Below are 25,200 nucleotides of genomic sequence, written 5' to 3'. Positions count from 1 at the left end.
GCACTGAGCAGCTCCTTCTGTCAGAGACTGAAACACACTCGCTGCAAGAAGGAGCACTTTTGCAACAACACTTCAAAGACACAGGACAATTGATTGTATTTTACTACTATTAATATTAGTTTTTATTATTATCTGTGTTATTTTGGTAACTAATCAATTTCCCCATTTTGAGATCAATTAAAGTTCTATTCCCATATGAAGACATTTTTGTGTCATCATCTTTTCTAGTTTAAATAGTTGCTTAGACGTTTCATCCATGATCCACTAAACCTTGATGTTTGTCTGGAACTCGCTGTGTTGCCTTTCTAAAAAAACAAAAAACATTTACACTCATTAGGAATAGAAGACTGAGATGAGCTATGATGTGTGATTCAGACACAATGTCACTGAAGACAAAGACAGGAGATGGTGCTGGAGGCAGCAGAGCCGAAGATGTTGAGTTTTTCTTTGGATGGATGGATAAAATCAGGAATGAATCCATCAGATGAACAGCTGATGGTAGATGTTTTACCTTTCGCTCCTTGTAGTTGCCGTCTATATCATACGTCAGCCTAGAGCCGGCCTCTGCAGTGTCAATGCTTCACCCACAAAAACAGACAACATCTGAACGTTTGCAAAGATGGATGTGCATATCCTGCATATAAAATGGAAGCGTTTCGCCAATCACTGCTTGCTCCACGGAGAAAATTGGGGCTGGAGCTGACAGCGCAGAGTCTTCCTAGAAGGGGCTGTTCTCTCTTGTCTACGCCACAATATGAGGAGTCACTCATTTTCGTGGTTTGGGAGGGGCTGGTGCTCAGAGAGCAGGGTTTAAGAGTAATGCATGAATGGATAAAATACTGTTTGGGTTTTTTTTTCATGAAGAATGGACATTGTACACTTGAAAACTCATAAAAGTTTATTTTGAATTGTGTTGGCCCTTTAGATGGAGATTGTTACTCTGCATTCATATGATTTTTGAAGATTTTGTTGCTTTTTTAATGTTCATGTGTGTTTTGTGAGTCAGACAGTCATTTTTCCGATCATTCCAAAACAACGTGAATTCAGCATTTCTCTATGTTTGCATTTTCCCTGAGGGACATTAACCCATTAGTGCAATTAGCACTGAAATGAGAAAATAAGGTACAGTTTTGAAATAAAAATTCCAAAATATTCTATTTTAAAATATTAGATTTCAACTAAAATTGCAGCATGCTTTTGTCCAAAATCTGTGTTTTTTCTTTCTTTTGTGAGGTGGATGAGGTGGTCCGGCCATTCTATCAAATTTTAGAACCTTCCATGGTCCAGGAGTCGAGAAGTTTACCCACACATAAAAAAGGAGGTTCCTGGATGTGGAGAGTACAGATGACAGAAGTCTCAAAGGAGCATCTAAAAGAAAAATAATCAAACAAGATTTTCAGTCAAAAGATTGAACAATCAGATGAATCAATCTTCATTTATTTATTTTCTACAGTATGAATGGGAAAATCATGAACTGCAAAAAACAAATTCTGCAGCCCTTTTCTTTGGGCGTTACTTTTTTATGTCAAATGAAACAGATGTCTGACGCTAACAATGAGGAAACAATCCGGTCCTTTTAGATTTTAACAACTGCTGTAAACAGCCTATATCATTAAGCCTTCAATCATCTTCCATCGTAAAGTTATGAAACAATGAGCTAATAGGTACTTCCTTATTTTCTCCTTTATTGTGCTAAGAAAAACAGGAATACGGTTTGCTTTGACAGTCTAAGCTTTTACAGCTGTTCAGCACAGGACTTCAGACCAAAAGGTGGAAAAAAATATTCACTGTAGTTGTTTCTGCACACAATGAAAAAGCTGATCCTCTAATCCCGCACCACAGGTGCACAAATACCTGTGTAAGCAGAGTTAATGCTGATAAAAGCTCATCGAAGGGGAAAAAAGGAACAGGGAAAAGTTCCCACACTTTGACTGTTTTTTTTTTCTGTGTATCCTTTTTATAGTCCTGCCAAAATGCAAAGCAGGATGGCAGCCGTGAATGAAAAATAATAAGAGGGGGGAGAAAAGGAACAGAAAAAAAAGAAAAACCAACACTGACTCGTGTAACTCACCTGTTGGTAAGTTTTTGTTTGGTGTTCATTCAGACGGCGGGCGGCGGGGCGGCCCCTCCCTGTGGCCGCCTCGGTTCCCAGGTAGAGAGAGGATAGATGGGAGGAGAGTTCCCACCACACACTTCAACTGTTCTCACCGCAGCTTATTGGTGGGACGTTGCCTCATTGCTGAAACATGACTCTGCGGCAGCGTTGCAGGCAGGTGGATGTAGCTCCAGGGCAGACGCAGCGACTGTGTGCCAGAGATAAAGACAAAGAGCCATTCTCAGAAGTGAAGCATGATGAGCAAGTTTCCCTCTGATTTGTCATACCCTCACACTCAAGGTATCACTCAAGTGAGCCGTGGTTTTCATTTGTTTAGCAGCTGTCCCGCCAACACCAAGTTCTGCGTCAACAGCAGGTATTTTGCCAAAACTTAGGCAAATGAACATCTTTAATCAAATGAGGAGGGTTTCCTCACAACAAACCACAGTATTTGTACTCTTAAACAAAGAGTTTGTTTTCTTTTTATTTCCTTTATTCACATCTAAATTGGCATTGTTTTCCTCATGCAATGCTTTTTATTCATCATGTTGTTTTTGAAGAAACATGCAACTGAGATATGGGATTTGGTATTTTGGCTAATTTTTAGCTAAAATCCTACATAAAAGTGTTAGGAAAGAATGAAAGGAAACCAGCAAACTCCTGAAATTGTAGCCTAATACTGTGTGCTGCCCCTTACAGGTTGAAACAAGGTATTACAGTTGAATTTTGTGATTGGTCAACTGGTCATTTCAGAAGTTTCACGTGATTATGCTCTGAGCTCTAGTATACAAGCCCTGCCATCTCTGATTCTGTAACAGTCGCCATTATTGTGTTAGGTTTAGCATGGCTCATAGGTCTACTACCTTAGGTTGTAAAAAAAAAAAAATCTACTGGCTTGCATAACTTTCCAGTGAACTTCAAGTTGGTCAACAGTTGTTTAGTGCAATTGGCATTGAATCCAATAAACTCCGTCCTGGTTATGGATTTGCAATGAACATATAACTCGGAATTGTTAGCTTAATATGTTAGCCTTTATTAGCTTATGATGCTAGTGTCATTTTACCACTGAAACACACATCCCCTTCGGTCTGGATCCTGATCGCTGCCTCGGGAGAAGAAAAATGACCTCAACAGAAAGTTCTGTAGTGACACTAGTATCACTTTGCTCAGTACAACTCTCCACATTGAAGACGTAGAGTGACTACGTTACCTCAAGCTAACCCCACTGTCACTGTCAATCACAGATACGTACCAAACCTCCCCGCTCAGCCCATCCCTTTTTTTTGCATTTTTCAAATCTGGGCTGAAAGTGAAGTCAGCCTGTCAGTCTATCCTGTTGTGTTACCCTTTGAAGTCTCATTCCTATCATCTTTTGATCTATTGTAAAAGCGTTCCAAGTGGTCTTTTAAATTATGATTATGTCACTCTTGGCCTAAATTTAAAAACCTGTGTCGTTTTCTGGGACATCCTTTCTGCAGAGTGGAAATAATTCTTTAGAAATGTTCCTCTAAATTGAAGGTGGGAATGTTGCCACAGAGCAACTCCGCCCCCACTTCCCGTCATCTTTTTGTTTACACTCTCTTCCATGTGCTTACATCCCTTTACACCTAAAGCCTAACAGTTTTGAGCCAGATACCAGCTTAGATGAGGACAAGGAAGATGTACATGGAGTAAAAATACTCAGAACTGCAATTTTAAGCTTAATTTTCTTGATTTATGCCCTTCATGTTGAGAAAAGTGTCACAAGAACATGTTAAAAACATCCAAAACACAATTTTCTTCAGAGGGGGTCTTAAAAACCCTTCAACTGCCTTCTCAAATAAATGGGTGGAGCAGTAAGAAAATATTTTTTTATTATTTTTTATTTGTGGGTATTACTCTCCCAAGGCAATAAGCAGCAGAAAAAACTTCTTTTTAATTGATTTTTTTTCTTTTTTAGGTAGTTACAGGGTTAACTACTACTAACTTACTCATTAAGGTGTTTGAGAGAAAGAGATTACCTCACAAAACCTTTCAAAGAACGTAGTATTCAGAGTTGTGGGCAATTCTCCTAAGCTGACATAAAACAAGATTTTCTCAGCAAATAATTACTAATTCCAATTCATGCTCTTTGTAATCCAGAAAGAATTATTTAAATAAACGTATGGGAAGTTTTACACCAAATTTGACTTATATTCTTTCATTTTGTCATCATTTTTCCAAGAAAATGGGAAACCTTAAATTTTTGATTATATTTCCAAACACATGGCTAGATATTTGAGTATGAGTATGATTTGATTTGGAAATAGGCAAACAGGAGGTGTGAAGTTCACTGTGTCAGTCACACATTATCTCCGCTGAGCTTTGTGACTGAATGGAGAACAGGTGGACTGAGGTACGCGTGAACTTGCGCTGCACTCGTGCGTGTCATGGACTTGTGGGCAGCTTCCTGAACTTAACTCTTATCACAAGATGTGGCTTCAGCGGTGCACTGTGACAGCTGACTTCCTGGCGTGGCTTTCTAAAATGCCTGGTTCCCATGCTTGGCACCAGCCGGTTCCCCCTCAGTCACTTTAGAGCATTCAACAAACAAAAGCACAAAGTGGACGATTTAATGTCTTCCTTTCCACTCACCTTCTAGTTTTGTAACATTCTGTGTGGATGAAAAAAGTTAAAGGGAAAGGTCTTTTAATACTCTAAAATAATTCACATAATTCCTGTGTAATAAAATAAACAATAATAGAGTAAAATAGATTTTTGTCACATTAGCGAATTTGCACGAACAAAAATTAAGATCAAGGGGAGTTTGTAAAAAATGTGTTATTGAATCTAAAGATTGAGCAGAACACTGAGGTCTTTGTGTGTCTTTCACAGTAGCAAGCGACTTAAATGTGTGTGTTTGTGTGCGTGTGTGTGGGCAGCTTCTACCTCACCTCAGTTAGTTAATGTGTGTCAGTCTGCAGGCGAGGCAGTGAGCCGGGCTGTGCGCCTGCTTGCATTGCACGCGTGTTCTGTGTGTGTGTGTGTGTCTGCTGCTGCTGACAAGTCATGTCACTATCAGGCCCACACATCTTTGGCACTGTCTGTGTTGACACTCTGCCTGAGGGGGAACAAGCCTGCAGAGGTTGAGGAGAGCAGCAGTTTCCCACGGCTGCTGCTTTCGGTCTGGGCCCTGCCTCTGCATTCCAGGACTGCCAGCGCTCTGTAAATGTTTGGACAGCCTTGAACAAATAACACACCTTGAAAGGCACAAGCACAAGCTCCCACTCCCTTTTTGCTCAGCCGTTCGCTTCATCTACCTCCTTAAGCTCACACGAGTGTAACACCCCCAACTCAACCAAACCACAAATCTACCACCACCCACTCAGCTACTGTGTCTCAAACTTTCCCAGCTTCTTTCTCGAACACAAACAAACACCAACCTGTACTGTGTTACTATTGTACACTAACATACACAAATATGCCCACACACCTGTTTATGTATAAATACACACACATGTCTCCCATCAGTTCCATGATATGAATCACCCATAACTAACCTTCTGGTGCAACAGGATGAAGTCTGAAAGCACTACTAAAGAAGTACCGTACAATATCATAATATGTGCAATTTTAATCGTTTAAATATGGAGAAAAAGTAGTATCACCCAGATTTGTGTGTGCGTAATCCTTGATTTGTAACTCATACAATGCATTTTGTAAATTAGTAAATTATCACAAAATTCAAAAAGACTTATATTCATTATCGGGCATATCTGTTTAAAAAAGTGGGAAAATGTAAAGTTTTACCAGATATTTAAACACATCACTTCGACACATATCTTGGAGACATGTAAAGAGTCTCACATCAGATTTGTGCGTAAATGCGGTTTTGTGTGTGCATAACAAGCAATTTGTGCATACTTTTTGAAAACTTGTGCATATAGTTAGTTTTAAGCTCTTGTAATTTTAATTTGTGCGTGTGTGAGTTGTATTTTTATGAGTTTTGTAATTTTTGTACTTATTCACAAAATGTATTGTAGGAGTAACAAATCAAGAATTATGCACGCACAAATCCAAAGTTACGCACTAATCAAGAGTTACGCACGCACTAATCGGGTGATATTATTTTCTTTCCACCCACTCCAATGAAAATTGTTTTTGGTGTTTTTAACATGTTCTTGTTCCATATTTCTGGTGCAGTCCCTTATAGACGACTAGATCCATGAACGTCTTTGTTTTCTTTGTCTGAGCTGGCTTCCTGCTCAAAACTGTACGGCTGGATATCTCCAATATGGCTCAATGTTTTTGTTGCAACACTAATGTTAAGTTGGGTCATGAGGTAGTAGCAAGGTAAGCTAGTGAGAGAATGTAAAGAAATGGAGGATGGGAAGCAAGGGCGAGCTTACACTACGCCAACAGTCCCACCCACAACTCAGAGGCGAATTTCTATAACTGCTGCTCTTTTTACAATACATCAAAAATGTTCAGACTGGGACTTTAACAAAAAAAGCACTAAATGCAACACAGATTTACCTACATAATTTCCTGCTTCTGACACATTCATTTTTTCTGTGTTTAGATTATTTTACTGTACAAATCATGTTTCAGTTTGGATTTTTTTTTTTGCATGGAACTGAACTTTGTTTAGAATTCAATGTGTTGTTCAATGTTACAATTACATGCAAGTGTGACCCAAATCTACGACTTCGGTTCAAGTCCCCATCTCTGATAAAAAGCTGTTAACGCATTTTAAATGCTTCTTTTCAAGAACCTGTTGGCTGGAGACCAAAGGGAAATGCGAACCTTAGCCCAAAGGTTAAGGTCTTTGCCTACTTCCTGGTTCATTCCCAGAACTCAACCTCTAGTCTGATGCACACCGACTGGTCTTATTAACGAGGGATGGACAAAAAAGGAGTTTGCACAGAAAAGCTGAGTTTAGTTGTTATGGTTCCAGGTCACACAGTAAATCAAAGGAAGTTAAGACTAATGAGATAATTCAGAAACCAACAAAATTGTGTTACGTTCTATCAAATTTTGCAGAAAAAAGGTGAAAAAGTGGATAAAAAGATAGACATTGATTATTTATGTAACTTGCTATAATTATTATGTCTTTCTCCCCTAAGGTCTAGATCAGCTTAACTGCCACATACTTGTTCTTGATGAGACATATCTGATAAACAGAAACTTGGCAGAAGTCAAACTGAAGTCTGCTGTGAATCATCAAAGCGAGACTCAGAATCTCAGCCAGCATACGAGGAGAGGATCAACTCCTTTGCTTAACTGGACTAAAGCCACTCAAATGTGCCTCTGTTTTCATTTTTGGGAGGCCTCAGGGTGCATATTTCTGTAATTTGTATTTTATGCTCAGCAGTTTTGCAGCTGTGATGACATTTGGGTGTCGCCCCCCTGTTTCTCACGATCCTGCTGCCAACGCCGCTCTGACCACTGGTCGTCAGCCAAGACAGAGGTCTGCATGTCAGCCCCCTCTGCTCATGGGCATGCGCATACTGAAAGAAGGTACTTTTGAATAAATATACTCCAGCAAGTAAATGAGGCTGCAGAGGACTTTCTTCCTCCTCCTCCTGTGAGGAGGAGTTCAGGACTGGCACAGGCCTTCATTGTTTCTGTGCTTAGTAGGTGGTGCACGATTTTGTTTTCATATATTATGGATTTCTGTTGATACAATTGGTTGAGAGGATTTGTTCCCCCGTTCTCAGCTCATGTGAATATTTTAAAGATTTTATGATTTGAGCGAAAAGTTTAGACTAGAAATCAAGAGTGTAATGACTTCATCTCCAGCTCTGCAAACATCTGCAAACAACCAGCACACTGGTTGTTGCATCAATATACACACCACTCATCAATAGTTTTCACTATGAAGTAAAAAAAATAGGATTGCAAGAACATGTTAAAAAGACACAGAGCTAGAATAGTTATTCTATTATTCCATTCTATTCTTCACCAGGGACAATACCTCGTCATGGACTGGCCCTTAAAGACCCACTCCAATGAAAAATGTGTTCTGTCTTTTAAACATGTTCTTGTGACATTTTTCTCATGGATGACATAAATAAGATTAAGCTTTAAATTGTATTTATGAGTATTTCTTTATTCAAATTGTTGTGAATCAGGAATAAATGAAAAAACGCTGTTGAAAAAAGCTTGTAGGTATGACAAAGGCGCTACAATCAATGGGCCATAAGCTCCCTGCTCTCCATTTTTGATTCACTGCTGATATTAAGTTGGGATTTTAAGGGGCTGTAAACTAGGAGGAGAGAATGTGAACCGAATGATGATAGGAAATAGGGGTGGGCTTGCTTTGCGCCAATAGTTCCACCCAAAGCTTTGAGGTAAATTTCTAATGAACTCCTGTTGCTCTGCAGAAACTATGTTCTAGAAAATTACCCTTTTTTTAAAATTTGGCTAAAAACAAGATAATAATAATTATAAAGACCACTGAGAACACTTTTACAATAGATCTAAAGATGAATGGAACTTTAATCACCATCAGGATCTACAATCTGGGGTTTATACATAAATGGCCCAAGCTAATCCCAACATCCCGCAGGACGCCATTGGCCCTAAGCCAAACCGCCAAAGACTGGACTTACTTCATGCACATCTTTATGTATCACTAATAATTTTTTCCTCACATTTCTCAGATCTCTCCTCATTAAAACATGTTAGGGAATCATTTGTCACCACCCTATGACTTGATTCACCTAAACCCATTAAATCCAAACAGTGCAGTCAGCAGAGTGAGCTGGGTTACTCCAAATAATAACTTTTTTGTGAAGTCCTCCTCCATAAAAACTCTCAGAAAAAAAATCCTGGTGGGGCTAATGAGCGGGGAGGACGGAACTTTAAGTCCCAGAGGGGTGAGAAGGGTGGGAGTTTGCCAATAGTGCTTTGGTCTGCTTTTTGCTCGCCGTCCTCGAGGAAAGCCTCGGCCCAGCTGCTGCCCATTACACCAGGAATGCCTCTTTGGGTCAGATGCCAGAAGTGTGGTGGCACAGTAATGACAGAGGGACCACTGGTGCAGGCCACTTGTGAGTTATTAACATGGCACACTCAAACCCTTCCCATGCCCCTCGGTCGCCCCTCCCTGCACCACCCACTCGGCCAACAGCTGCTGGACTCTTGATTTCCCAGCTTCAGGAAGCAGGGAGTGTGTGCCACAGGGTGGAGAGTTTACGGGGTCACGGTCTGATTTGTTGTTCAGATATGCGTGGCAATAGTTCCTCGTTTGCATGTCATAGTTGAGGCAGATTTATCTCTTCACTTGAAACAGCTGGAACTTCATAACTGAGAAAGCTAAAGGAGCATCATTAGTTATTGGACAACAGCTTGGAGAAACTCAGCCACTAAATCAACGAGTTAAGGTTTTTATTTCAGCAGAATACAATGATTTAGTGCAAAACTGACAAGGGTATCGAATGGGAACTTCCTTGTTTTCTCACATGTTTCTGCAACATTTGATTTACTGGATGCGGTCATGAATGAAGTTGCACACTTGAAACCACTGGATGTGACTCATTTCCTGCTTTCAGCATCAAAGCTGACAGAAGCTCTGAAGGGCTTTTATGTCATTTCTCAGGACGTCTGTTTAAGAGTGCACTCTATGGAGAGCCTCACAGGAACATATATACACCAAGCCCATGCATTACCTCTGTTTAAAGCACGTCAGTCAGTGTTTGAACTGCTTTGGTTGGAAGAAATGAAGGACTCCACTCATGTTTTTTTGTTTATAAACTGCCACAAAAATCTTGTGCATTGGAGCTTTTTTTTCACACAGTCTCTCAAGTTACAAAGAATTGACCGGCTAGGAGGGAAACTCATAAAGAACGTGGCAAATGAGGAAACATAAATGGCACTTGGAGACGTTATTTGGAACCAGAGTCTAATGCAGCACATGACAAAAAAAGAAAGACAAAAATTCAAATCCTCCATCTTTTAATTGGCTTCTTCTCCTTCATCTTCCTATACGTGTCCATTCACTCATGAGATGGGGGCAAACAAAGCCTTGCTCTCTCCTTAACCCCAAAGACCCCTGTAATTGCCTCTGCATGGTCATACAACTGTAGTTGAGCCATCTCATAGTATAGAAGCAGAACGACTATATGAGCACGTATATCACATTTCTGTTTGTTTGCATACATCTTTGCAGATACTTTCTTGGAATCAAATGAAAACTGCAAAAGAAAAAAAAAGTCAGACCTAAAAGTGGTTACACGCACCCCCGACCACTTCCCTAACTCTGCACGTTGCACAAAAGCAGTATCTCTTATTGTTGCAAAGGATGATAAATTCAAAAGTATTTCAAATACAACTTGTTTGAATGGAGTCACAGATTCATGAAACCCCAATCAACTCCACTACCTGCTCATGCCAGGGCAAAGCTTGGCATCAAAAGAGCATTTTCATTCAAACACAAGTGAACAAGTTACCTGAAATCTTTGAATTAGTGCAATTTTTATCAGATAATATTTTGTGATGAGGTAGAAACTCTGAATCTCACAACATACTCAGCCGCTTGTTCTGTCCTGATGAATGCATCCCACAGACAGATAAGTGGAGGAGCTGTTAGTGGTTATTTGTGTGTCTGAGGGCACGGTGTGGGACCTTCTTTTCAGTGTCGTCCCTCTGCGCCACAGTCTCTAAGCTCTGACCCCCCCTCCATCAATAGGATGCATTCAGAGTTCATCAAACAGATGAGCTGCTGCACCGACGGCCGCGGTCCGCTGGAGGGAGAACCATGGGAAACACTTTCCTAATTGTCCCCGAACCTATTTAAAGAATATTAGGCTTCATTAGCTGACCGTGAGCCTTTCTTTGTGGGAGGGGGGTTTCAGGAGAGGGTTACAGAAGCCCACTCATCCAGCAGGCCATTAAATGTGACAGGTCTTTGTGAAGAACAGAGATAAACTGAGAGGAAGGTGTAGTTAGCAACTCTTTACTTAAATGACAGGGAGTCCAACAGGTTATTTAGTTCTCCATCACTTTGTTTTTATATATTATTCCTTTAACTTGAGTCATTTAATCAGGTTCAGCTCTATTAGAGCTAATGTGGTTTTGATTTAATGCAGTTTGATGGAGCAGAAATAAACAGAAAATATGCAGGGAAACATGAAATGAATATTTCATGGCTTCAGTTCAGTTCCACTCATACATATGCTTTACTATTGCATATTAAAGTCAATAAAATAAAAAAGTCTGCATTTTATGCCCTTAAATGTCAAATTGACTGTATAAACAATTCAATAATTGAATTACAAAACACAATAATCTGTATCAGAAATATTAAACTCATACTAATAAGAAATGAAGATGAAAAAGATTTTAATACTGTATTTTCAATAAAAACATCAATTTTCCAAATTATGACAAATTAACAAGAAAAACTAGGGTATAGATAATGTCAATTGTCAATTGAATTGAGACAAAGTGCAAGTTTAGATTTTAATCACAATTTATTTGTGTTTAACAAGAAAAAAATATCAACTGAAGAGTTTAGAAAAATTGTAGTTGACTTCATTGAAGTAAAAAACATTAAAAAACAACTTTATGCCTCAAGACCGAGGATATTATTTTAGAGAAACATTATATTAGAGCAGTCTAAACCTGAATAACACAGAAACACCTAGTTGTACTTTTACATCCTCACAGTCTTGGGACTAACACACAGACGTACCCACAGACCCAATAACTTAAATTCTAGAACTATAAAGAAATGTGTTTTGAATGAAAAGTCGAGGTAAGAAATGGGCCAAAGTGAAATAAGTAGAGACAGAAATACAGTAGAACAGTAGCATGGATTGTTTGGTCTCTGGTGCTGGCTTGTATTATTAATGTATTTTTTTATTATTGGTTTTCATTTGCTTCTAAGGGCTACAGGTTTCCAGCATATACGGCAGTAGAGCTGCCATCAGTGTACTAACATCCATGGATCTTAATCAAAGTTGCAAGGCACTAGATGAGTATGCACCATTTCCATTTTACAGCAGTTTTACAATTAACTACAGGTAAGGGGCTTAAATGAGGAATCATTTAAAGCAAAGTGACTCGAGCTTTGTTCAACAAAACACCATTTATTAGCAACAGGCATGATGAGGCCAATAAATCATTTACTATGGAAGATGATAATAAATTAAACAGGAATTAATAAGTGCACGCAGATTCTGGGTAGGAAAACTGACAGTAGCTAAAGTTTAACTGAAAAAAAAAACATTTTAAAAATCTTATAAAATGTCTTAAATTTAATAACATCATTCTTGACAAGAAACATTTCTCTTTATTAAAAAATAATATTTTCTGGGTTAATATAACACGCATAATGTAAGGCCATTTTCTGAAGTACTTTAACTTCTAGATATTTTTGCTGAAAAAAAAAGATTTATTATTGTAACCTGTGGTGTCAATTGTATATGTTGATGTGGAATCGAAATAAAGGAAACTAAAGAAGCTGGTAGAAACAAAGTTATTTCATAAAATAAACTAGAGACAAACATCAAGAAATTACAACAAATAAAAAAAAACAGGAAAATAACAGAATGCAAAGACTACACAGATCAATGCCTCAATCAAATATCATTAAAACAGTATCTCTTATGAAAATATTATAGTGTATTTAAAAATCTTCTAGGAACATTATTCAAAGTTGAAGAAGTTAAAGCCTCCTTAACTGATCCAACGTCTACATCTTCAGTGTCGTCCTTCATTCTGTTCAGGATCACAGGGGGGTTTTATTTCCTACCCCAGCTGTCAGTTCTGCAAGAGGCAGTCCATCACACGCTGTCAGTGCAACAAGTGGCAGCATTTGTCTGATCCACAGCAACAGCTTTTACACAAAGCTTTCATAGAAAGATGCACTTGTGTAAACGCTTTTATCGGATTTGTTCAAAAACATCAAGTTTTTCTTTCCTAAAGTGCGTCGCTCTTTATGTTAGCTACCTTGATAAAAGTTTGTGAGCTGGATCTAAAAAGTCTGGGAATTTTTTTTTTGCCAAGTCTAGAGCTCACTCTGTCATTTTGGGAGACGGTTAAGGGTTCAAAAGTTTAAAACTTACTTTAATTTTACAAATCAATCAGTTTTCATATATCTGTACAGTTTTAAGTATAATAAAATCTTAACTTTTTAAGATAAAGTATCCGATTCAAAGTGTACTGTGTGTAAAAGTGCTTTTAAAAAAAAAGAAAGAAAGAAAGAAAAAAAATAAAGAAAGAGCATCATATATTTGTTCATTAATGTTTTCACTCACTGTTACAATATTGGACCAAATGACCAAAGCATGACTACTTTTATTTTAAAAAAATCCTTTCGAATTAATCTTTATTTATGTAGCACTTTACAACTCTTCAGGATACCAAAGTGCATCAAGAAAGTTTAAAATTAGGCAAAAGAAGAATAAAAACCAAATAAAAAGGCAAACAGCAATTGGCAATAAATTACGTAAAAGACAAATAAAAATGCATGAAACCAATAAATAAATAAGTTGACATTTAAAACTGTAAAGGTGTGACATCATGCCATCGCTGCAGAATGACAATGAAAAAAGCAGCGGTGTTTGTGTCATGAAGCAAATACTGGTTGACAGACCAAGACTTTTTCTTTAATTTGGATGAATATATTTGTAATATGATAGCTTGATCTCTTCAGCTAGTTATTTCAAGGTCATGTGACAATGTAGCTCATAGTTTTAACTAAAAAAAACAAAAAAATTAATGTGAGCATTTTTCTGTGTCTACAAAACTGACATTTGGAAAAGTAAATTGGAAAGTGAAACAGACATAAATCAGATGCAGTTAAGTGCTAAATAGGCAGGACCTGGACGAAGAGGCAGGACGAGACCCCCCTTCCTAGAACTAACTGCCATAGTTTACATCAGCCGACAGAAGGGGGGATTCATCACCGTGTCATCCTCAGATAATAAAAGCGATGAGGTTGTGTGGGCTGATGGGACTAGGATGAATGTGTGATCCCATGATGCCGAGGGAATGAGCACTGATGGTCAGGAATGGGCCGAGCCTCCTTTTGGGAGACACAAAGCCGTTGCTGTGCAATCAGCTCGGTGTAAAATCGCCACTCTATGCGCCTCACAAAGGCCCACAAAGGCAGGGGGCTGGTGGCTGGGGTGGGAGTGCAGCGACACAGCTGTGAGCAGAGCTAACACATCCTTGCTCAATATGGGCTCTCCTCACATCTGTAGCAGAGCGGCCCCCGTTTCCGCCAGGTCCCGGGACAATAGGGGCCCACGGCCGACCCCCTTTGTTCCAGAGTTTTTCAAAGTTCCTTTTTAGCCTAAATCTTAAATATTTCATTAGGCTGCCGCTCCCCTCTCACTCCCATTTTGAAGAGCATGGCGTGGATCTCGAGTGTGCGCCCCCTCTTTGGGTGTAGGAACGCCCCACGGACAACAAAAGATTTCCTCTAAAACTTTTGTGAACCTGCTGTTACTTAAAAACAAGCAGTGTTTAAAATTACACTGCACGAGTGTTAAAGTTTCTGGAAATAAGGTTTTGTCTGGAACAGACTCCACCTCTCTCTTAATACAGACCTTTTTAAAAATATTTTAATCTTATTAATTTCTTCTCAAATTTTAGCTGTATTCTTAACCAGGAACCTTTTTTGGGGGGTATTTTTTATTTTTGTTTTTTACAAAAACTTTATGATTCACTCCAATCAATTAATAGGTTAAATGTATCATTTACTTATTGATTTAGTTCCATTTTATATTTTCCAGTTTCATGAGAAAATCCCCCCTATTTAAAGAGAAAAGAAATTCTGAATTAGTTTCCTAAAAAATGTATATATTTAAAAAAAAAAAGCTAAATTTTGACTGAAATTCAAAAATATTTTCCCAAAACAACACAGTCTGTCAGGATTCCGTGGAAGCATCACATGATGTTCTATGGAAATCCCACTGTAGATCCCTCAGATCTATGAGAAGTGAGCAAGCACTCCCAGTCAAATATTAAACACTTCCTAATAAGTTTTGCTGCCTTGAGGCAGATGCCAATGTACAAAATGGATTTGCCTCTATGCAAAGCCTTAAAGTGGAGTGATTGGACGCCGGGACAAAGAACAGCTTTAAGAAGAAAGAATGAAGAAGAGGGGGTGGATTTATCTAGCACTTTTAGGCTCTCTTATGAATAATTCAGTGTTATCATTCAACTTGATGCTCAATTATTACGTTTTTATTCCATCTTCACACGTGAGGGACCCCGGCAGACGGGGGGTGTCATACAGGGGCACCTTGGGGGAAGTAATTCGAGCACAAGGACAAAACAAGAAAGGTTACAGCGCAGTGTCTCCGCTGTCAGCTTGATAAATATAATGTGTCACCAATTAAAAACTCGTTGCCATTCTTTAATTCAGCTGAGGCCTTGTTAACCGCTCCCCGGCGGGGAGGCTGGCGGAGCAGCCTCGGCCTCTCTGACCAGCACCGCCATAATAGAGGCCCCTGCTTTCCCATCCCTTTGGAACTGTGGCTCTTTTCTTTGGCATGTAAATAAGACATTCAATCGGCAGCACGTTGGCAATAGAAAAAAATGACCATCGATGTCTTTGATTTTCATCTTTTCTACCATGGGAAAACAAAGAATTCTATAGTTTTAGATTTTTATTCAAAAAAACCCTTTTTGGGCTTTCTTTGGGTGCATTCTCATGGTAATCGTGTTGACTCAACTTTGTGCAATGTGGCTATACAACGCATATGAACCCTAGCAGGAGTCCATTACAGAAATACCATTTAGCAAGCTGTTTCTGTGAGAAAGTCAAATGTTTGAGCGCTTTTTTGTGGTGGCTGGGGACAAGGGTCTAAGAAAAACAGCAGGAGTCCTTAAAAGGCTTTAGCCAAAATAAAAGGCACTCAGGTCTGAGATGGTTCCCAGCTAAAGCCTAAAGTGTCAAAAATGGAGAAAAGCAGGTTTTCTTAAGCAACGTCTGACATCTTGTCAACCATGACTGCCATGCTATTTAGCAACTTTCTACTCTGACATTTGAAAAATTGAGGCAGAGGTCTTAGAAGCAGACTGTGTTCAAGTTTTTAAACAACTTTTACCGCTGATAAAACTAAGCACACCAGAACACAAACGATAACACCTCTAAACAGGCATTTATCAAAGAAAAGGGACGAAAATTTAACAAAATTTAAAGAATTAAAAAAAATAAATAAAGTGAATTTGAATGACTTTTTCATTGGGAGTGGATTATGTGTGTAATGAGTTTTTCAAAGCTGTGGGACTGTCCTGTCTGACTTATCTCTGCAACAATTATATGGTCTTTGGAGGCAATAACTCTGATTTCAGTCACATTTGGTGGGAGTTGGACTATCCCCATCCATAGCCCTTTAAAGGACCTATACCATGAAAAAATCAACTTTTTAAGCTTTTAAGTGCATGATACTCTTCATTCCTCACTATAAAGAACCCAAAAGCACTATATACATAATCATTCACACATTTCTGAGTATTTCTCTAAAAACCTGTGCTCTAAGCACTAGCGCCTCCCAACCCATTAAAAGAACAGGTTCTTATAAGCTCATGTCACAAAGTGAGAACAGCCCCTTTCAGGAAGAGTCTGCGCTACCAGAACCAACCCCCTGGCTAACAAAAACACTACTTTTTTGTAGCAAAGCTAGTCTGCCACTAGCTTTGCAACTCAGCTAGCAGTGGTCAACCACCCAACTTTGCCACGTTGCTAGTGGTGCTCAGCTGCTAGCTCTGCCACTCAGCTAGCGGTGATCAGCTATTAGCCCCAGCCATCGCTACTACAAGTGTAGTTATGGTCAGGGCTACTAAGGGCAGCTATGTAGTGTTCACATACCTCTTTGCAAAAGTTTGGATGTTGTCCGTTCTCATAGGTCAAACACAGACATGATGCAGATGCTCTAGGATAACGTCATGAAATAGTCAGCACCCACAAGCAGCGAGAAGCGGAGCATTAGGGATCGAGGTGTTTTATTTACGGGTAGGAAAAAACCTCACAAAAATAACTCATATTTCATAAATAATTTGTTCTGCCAAAGGTAATAGATGATCATATATATTGTTATGGTTATAGTTATAACTTATAGTTATAGTTTACTTAAGAAAAGCATGATAGAGACCCTTTAAAGACCCACTGTTGTCGTCTTTTGATTTATTTTTAGAATGCTCCCAGTGTTCCTTTAATTATGATTATGCTTTTATGAGCCAAATAAAAAACAAAAAAAACAGTTATTTCCCTGGACATAGTTTCTGCAGAGTGGCAATACAATCAAATGGCAAACATCTATTACTTTAGAAGCCTTGGAATCTCATCTCTGCAGCTGAGAAAGGGGTAGACCTTTTGCATTTCTCCAGATATTACTGTCATCGGAAGTTTGCGGCTTGCAGCAATTGGAAGGATTTTCAGTGGGAAACAGTGGTTAGGAATGAGAGTCTTCTCGTAGTGGAAGAGTTTAAGTTTCTTTGTTTTCAAAAGGAAGCCAAAGATGGATGGAGTGTGAGGTTGATCTACAAATATCTGCAGGAATTAAAAATTTGTAATAGTCAAACATTAGATGGTAGAGAATTTTAGGCTGATCTCACCCACAATGATGAACTGTGAGTAGCATAAGAACAGTTCAAATTCAAGCATACATGCAGTGGCAAAGAGATTCCTTTACAAGGTGGCTGAGGTTTGGGATTCCACCTCATTATTGAGGTGTTAGGAGCAAGTCCAGCCAGGAGAAGACCCTGTAGCTCACCCAGGGCATGCTGGAGAGATCATGTCTCCTAGATGATTTGAAAACAACATGGAGACCCTTTGACAGAAGTGGAAGAGGAAGGCATGGGTTTTGTTACTGAGACTATGCCAGTACTATCCCAAACCTGGATAAGAGGGAGAAAACGCTGAATTTTGGGGAAGAAAAAAAAGTCATGCTTAAAAATTGACACTGGATAGAGTTTCTCCCCAAATTTAAAGCACTGGATACAGAATGCGACTTCCTATGGAGATCACATGGTGGAGGACGATGACGGGGGAACATTTTCTCTTTTGACTTCATCTTGTAACCATCAGATTGGTATGTTTGTTTGCACTAGAATAGATATGGAAATTCCCGTTGTCAGAAAGATCACTAAAATGATTACAAATGATGAGCAAGCTTTCATTTTGACTTGTAGAGTGATGATCATTTCAATGCATTTCTGTTTTGACAATTTGGAAGTTGATTCATTACAGGGTGTATGGGAAACATTTTTTTTAATAAGATGTATGAAAAAACATATTTTTTCATATTGTGCGGCCTTCGTTATGGTTTTTGCAAAGCAATGTTTTTGTGTGCGGTGTTTTAAAAAATATAATAATAATTTCAAGCTGCAACCTGTGTGTATTTCTCAATATTGATCATGTCATATTTTATTGATTTATTATGAATATTAATATATTGCAAAAAAAAAATGTTGGTGTTAGACTGGGGATGGTGCTGTCAGAGCCTACTCTTCCTGGAGGGGGCGGTTCAACACTATAGGACACGCCCGTTTTCGTGTATATGGGAGGGGCTGCTGCTGAGAGCGCAGGTTTTTGGGGGAATACTCTTAAATGCATGAACAGATCAAAATACCGTGTTGGGGTTCTTAATAGAGAAGAATGAACATTATAATGCACTTAAAACCTCAAAAGTAGAATTTTCATGGTATGGCCTCTTTAAACTTTATTTAACTCATTCACAAGCAGTTGACGGATGGTGTGAATCATTCAACGAGGATCCTAACAAGCAGCCGAATTCCTCCAGCAATCCTTGGTCATTTATCAACGTCCTAATGATACACTTGGACTTAATTTTGAGCTTTGTTTATCACAGAAAATCAATTTGTTGTCAGTAATCAGAGCAAGGATTAAAGCTACGTTGTTAGAATACACTGGATTATAATGGAGACTTTTTATTTTTGAAAAGATTCACGGATTTAAAGTGTGCCTCATGGTTTTAACATATATTAGGGGTCACTTCATTAGCTTTGATTTAGTTTTTGTTGGTTATATTTAGGATTTTGAGGCTGAAATGCACCAGAATAGTAAAATAAACATGATCCTATGGCAGGGGTGTCAAACTCAATCGCACAAGAGGCCAAAATCCAAAACACACCTTAAGTCGCGGGCCGAACAGGATAAACATTTATTGAACACTCTAGAACTACATTTTTAAAACTCTAAAACCATAACTTTTTTAAATAATTATGAAGTAGATATATAGCATTACCTGAGATAATGCTAGTGTGAATGCTGTAAGCTGAATCAGCCAGTGCTGATAGCTGAAGATGCTGAAGTTAATCTGAAAACGCTGAAGCTGATAGCCAGCTAAAATATTAGCTTAACTCCAAAATAGCCTAAAAACAAACAAACAAACAAAAAAACTAAATTAGCCAGAACAGCTAGGATGTAGCTGAAATATTAGCTAAATTAGCTAATAGCTAGCTAATTAGCCACATTAGCTTAAAAAAATCTTAGTAAATGCCAAACTAGTCCAAAAAGCTAGCAGAATGCCAATTTTTACAACGTTAAAACCGTAACTTTTTAATATTTCTATAAATAAAAACATGCAGGAATATTACTCCAGAATAAATCAACTTGAACCTTAAATAACTTTAAATATTTTACTCTCGATAAAAATATATTTTGTCAATATATTGACCAAATAATATATTTTATTAATAACAATACAATAAAATGATCTGGAGTGCCGGATATAATTACCTGGTGAGCCGGATCTGGCCCCGGGCTTGACTTTGACACGTATCCTATGGTGTAGTTAGTAGGATGTCTTTTATTTTGAAAGGAAGTTAATGAAAGCTCTGTTAAGTTATATAGTATTTCCTATTTTTTTTAAAAGCTATTTTCTCTTTATGTTTATGTTTTATTAATGGCAAAAACACAATAGTTTAATTAAATGTATCATGTCAGTAGAAAAAAACATCATATAAATCAACATCTTATTATTCTAAAGGGTGGGTGAAGACTTTGTGGCTTCGACTGGGTTTTGTTTGGGGAGAAATTAACCCGAATGGCTCTTTAACTGTTGAATGTTGCAGACCTCTGGCATAGAGTGACACTACCCTTATTTGCCATCATCTGTCTGTTTACATGCATTCCTGCTAGCTTACAACCCTTCATACCCCCAACCTAAATGGTGAGCAATATCGAAGCTAACAAGCCAAACAGTTTTGAACCAGATGGTAGCTCGGAAGTACACAAATCAATTGTGTCTGCAATGTCTGAAAGTGGATGCATCAGAACGGAGCAGAGCAAGGAGCTTGTAGATTACTGTAGCACAACAATAGTTTTCTTTATACATTTCCTCCATCATGACAAAAATCCCACAAGAACATGTTAAAAACACCAAAAACACAGTCAACTCAGTCAAAGTGAAGTCAAACAAGAAGTCAATTTAAGCATTGTTTTTTTACAGTGTCTTTCAGCAATGACAAATCCAGACTCTGATAAATCCAACCCACAAGAGAGAACACACATTTAAAAAATGTTCCATGTTTGGACTGTGGATAGTAAAAGGACACACTTCTTTAAATTCGGTCTCCATCAGGATGGTTTGGTGCTGGAATGCAACATATTCCATTCAACACCAAATGAGCCAGGTCATCTGGAAATGTTAAAGTACAGGGTAGAGTATAAAAAGAATGCAGTGTGAAGGTCTGAATGAGCCCAGGACTCCATCTTCAGCCCCGTGCTACCCAACAACCCCTCCTCCTCCTCCTCGCCTGCTCATTATCCCTGTCAAACAGGGCCGAGACCCACTTGGCACAGTCTTGCGGACTTAATTGAATTAGACATACCCGCTTGTTTAGGTATTGTGCGGTGGCATGAGAATTCCCCTGCCATTTCCATGAAGGCAGAAGAAAAGAGAAGGATCAGAAGCATTTGTCGAAAGATCTAAAAGTCCGAGGTTCTTGTGGACTGGATGGGACACCGCAGAACAGAGGGGCACCAGTCTCCCATCAAGCCCCGGCCCAGTGCCAAGCGCAGAGGTTTACACCTCACTCAGAACAGAGGAGGGGCGAAAAAAAAATCCTGTCAACAAACTCTGAAAGCCCCTTTTAGTTTGTGTTGACTTTTAGACACAATGGCCAAGCTGCTTGTTACACTGTATTTGGTAACTGAATGAATTCCTGCAGGGTCCATCACCATCGCACACACACAAGTTTATGCACATGTGTAAACAAAATAAAGGTGTATTTTTGTGCTTTGCTGTTATTTGTGGCAATATTATAAATCAGTGCAAACATTCTAGAATTGCTTACTTTAAATTATCAGGTATTTTTATTCTGTTCCAACTGCATCTGATGCATTTGACACCACCCACAACCCCTTCTCCTCCAGCTTAACCCTCTGACTTCTACCTTTTACACCGTTTCCACCCACCATCTTGAGGCTGATTTTAAAGTCAAAAGTCATAACGTTGTGGTTGGAAATGTCTTTCACCTTCTTCTTTTTGCCCTAAGATGGAAAGAAACCTCTTCTAATGCGATTGGCCTTTCGCTCTTATGGAGATGGGCTCTAAACAGACGAGCTACAAGGAGATGCCAGGGGACTCTGACTGCATAACGTCACCTCCGCAACCCCTCGGGGTCAGAGCCAGATTGACACCATAACCCACATCCCTGATCCTTCTTCACCCTCTTTAGAGGTGCACCCGGCCGGCAGTAATACGGCCCGCACTTTATTCATTTGGGGATCAGCCAAGCTGAAAAGATAAGCTCTGAATAATTAGAGCTCATGGACCACGGAGAATTTGAAGGGATATTCCAGAGCTCAACTTTTCTACCTCTCTTTTTTTCTTTCCCCTTATATAACAACACATCCCTTGTTAGCTGCAAGCAGCCAGATGGGCTAAAGAGGAGTGGGATGATCTGCGGTCATTCAGAAGAAAGTGCGATGCTTGCTGGAGGGATCTATCACTCACGTGCAGGGGGAGGGATTGTAAAGCTTAATGAATCCTCCACAGCCACCAGTGGACAAGATGGAGCTCTGTGTGGACACCAGACAGCCAGACAGTACGCCATCCTGCCTCCTTTTCAACCTCTTTGCTTTTCATGTGGCCTCACAGCTTCCTTTATTCTGCTCTTTGAAGCACTTTCCTGCAGCTCTGATGTGGTTCTCATTCTTCGATCAAGAGCTCATCATTGTTTTTGCACGAACGTACCATTTGAATCAATCCAACATGCTCGGAAAACAAGCAGAAATTGGTTAAATATATAAATCAAACTGACAGCGACAGAAAAAACAGGCATAGATTTACTAAACTGAGCATTTTATTTTTCATTTGATGAAGTCAAAACTGAAAAGATCCTTTAAAATATGTTGCATGAATGTAGAAGTTCCATAAATTTCTCAGTGGGAAAACCCCCTCAGAGCCTGAACCGCTGAAATCACAGTAAAATCCTGACAGTTTGTGCTATAGAGCAAAAGAAAACTGCCAAAAAAAAAAAATTTTTTTGAAATGTTCTCCACCCAAAATGGTATTTGACCTTTTTTTTAAAGTTATACAGGGGTAGCAGCAGCATGGTATGACAATACGACAAAATGGATGAAAAAAAAGTTTATGAATTCTTCAGTTTGTTCTAGGGCTGTCAAATTAAAAAAAATTCATTAATATTTATTAACGCAAATAATTACAAAGCAGCAATCTTCCACTTTGCCTATGACGGTTCAGGCTTCTACAATGTCCATTAAAACACTTTGTCGGGCGTATTCAAACTTGAACCATGGTCACTTACAAAAGAAATGAATATTCTATCGGTTTGTAGTACTTTGTTTTTGTTTTATTTTCTTTTTTTCACAAAAAGCGGACTATTTGATCCATAGTCCAGTGCATTTTCATGATAACTCAACAAAGTGTTGCTGAGCCTTGACTGCAGCAGCAAAGGTAAATGATGTACAGTTTGTTCTGATTGTCATGGTAGGTTTAATAAATCATCAGTTCAGGCAAAGTTCACCTCTTATAGCTTGTTTTTGTCCAGAAGATGAAGAAAAAGTTTGTTTTAAATAAGGGTGCACATTGATATAGAACATTTGGGCTACTTGACCGGAACTTCTTCTATTAGGTCATCCACACTCAGCAGCCAATCAGAATCGAGTATTTACCCATAAGTTAATTTAGAGTGCAGAAACATAATGTTTGTTTCTTATGATTGTATGTCAGCATCTTTGAGGGTTTTTTGAGTGACACTGCAGCCATGAAAGTCTTTAGAGTTCTGCTTGAGTTATTGCTGATGTGTTTGATGCACATAAATGACTATTCTGGGATATCTGAGTTATCACATGGTAAATTTACAAATTTCCAGCAATAAGAATGAAGGAAAAAATTCTCTCTCAGGCCTATTTTTGTTCAAAAGCCGCATATTGTCATAAAATGTACCTTGTAAAAATTGCAATTAATTGTGATTAATCATAATCCAAAAGTGAAATTAATCTGATTATTTTTTTTAATCAATGACAGCAATAGTTTATACTAAGTTTTGCTTTGAAAAGTAATCCTAAATGTAATATAACAAGATGTTAACAGCTTTAAAGCACAACAAAGGAGATTTGAAAATGTAAGTCTTAAACTAAAATATTTTGAGAGTACTGTTCTGTCATCAGCCATCTTCCCATTAGCAAAAAAGAATTACATTCAAAGGCTATTATGTTTAACTATACTAGATACATATAGCGCAGAAAGTATAATAACTACATACATTCAAATTAATTGGAACATTTTAAGTTTACGATATATAAATAGTTTATCAAAATGAAATTCAAGTATCAAGCATACTTGTACATTTAAATAGACTACTTTGTGCAAAGGGTCTACATGGGTCTTACTGTGAAGTAAAACCTGTCTAGTACATACAGAGCTGACATGACCTCACTGACATGAATGTGAGCCTCCACACATGAGTCTTTGTCCATGTTGTGGCTGAGGGCGGCGGCACAGAATCATGGTATTTAATCATATAATTTAAGCAAAACACTAAGGTAAATGTGACATGATATTTCAGAAATATTATTAGAAAGCTTAAAGTTGCATGTGGTTTTGCTGGAGTCTGGTTACCAGCTGAGCTGCTTGAAAGAGCAGTTAAACTTCTCTGGGAGTTCAGACACTGGAGACAATTCCACATGAAGATGAGGCGCTCTGTTATTGTTGGTGCTGTAGTTAATCATCCCTTTGTCAGATGGGGACTCCCCCTCCCCAGCATGGATGACATGGCAAGAGAAACAGGGCATCTTTAGCAGCACCGTGCAACAATGATCTATCCGTGGGGAAGCTGCAGCCATACTGGTAATGTCAGACCCCGGGTCAGCTTGGTCCAGCGCCAGTGGAAGCTCGTGCTGTGCTCGGTCTGCCTGGTGTTGTCATAACAGTGCACTTTTACTGTATGAGGGGTGAAAGAGGAGGAAAAACAGGCCATGGACTCGTGAAAAAAAGGCAGAACAACAAGACCACACACTTATTTTATCAGCATCAGCAGCTGCCATGGTTTTCTTCCCTTTCACTGCATCTGACAGGGTTCATTTTGAAGTAGAAACAATAATTTATGTTTAATCTTTAACCCACTTTAATAGACAAACTTTTGCTTGCAAAAATAACTGACCAAAAGCAATAATTAAAAAATGAAAAACAAGATTTTTCAGTTATCAGATTTAAAAAGACAATCTTTGATCTTGTATTATTTCACACAGCCTCATGTGTTTGTATAACTTACAAAATTCAAGAATTTTCCACTTTCACTGCTACATGAAATAGCAACAGAGCTGAAAGCTGCAGGAGCTGCATTTATTCTGGACATGAATCTGCCGCTCATTTTCCCCTCTTTGTTGTTCTGTACTTTTACAGCAGCCAGGCGGTGTTTAACACAATAACCACGCTTACTACAATAACACCAGCCTCTTCATGTGCCATAGAACTGAACAGCATCGCATGACAAGCTAAGGCAAACGTGCCAGCACTGGGCAAAGCAAAAATATTTTCTCTGTCCAATCACGAGGCGCATTACTTCCTGTGCTGGAGACACCGTCACCCCCTTGTTTTTACTAAAATGGGTTTCCTCCATTTCAGAGCCATTTTAATGGGCATTAATAACACAGTTTGTTCAGATAAAGCTTTTAATCAGAGCTGGAGACAGGTTTT

General features: G+C 38.7%; 1 protein-coding gene across 5 annotated transcripts in view; it reads left to right on the top strand.

Moving 5' to 3' along the window:
* The window catches only part of foxl2l (forkhead box L2-like), a 113,423-nt gene that overhangs the window by 23,918 nt on the left and 64,305 nt on the right, over nt 1–25,200 (top strand). The window lies entirely within an intron of this gene.

This window comes from Oryzias melastigma, linkage group LG7, assembly GCF_002922805.2.
Source record: "Oryzias melastigma strain HK-1 linkage group LG7, ASM292280v2, whole genome shotgun sequence".
Classification (NCBI taxonomy): domain Eukaryota; kingdom Metazoa; phylum Chordata; class Actinopteri; order Beloniformes; family Adrianichthyidae; genus Oryzias; species Oryzias melastigma.
This window is presented reverse-complemented; position numbering and strand designations above follow the sequence as displayed.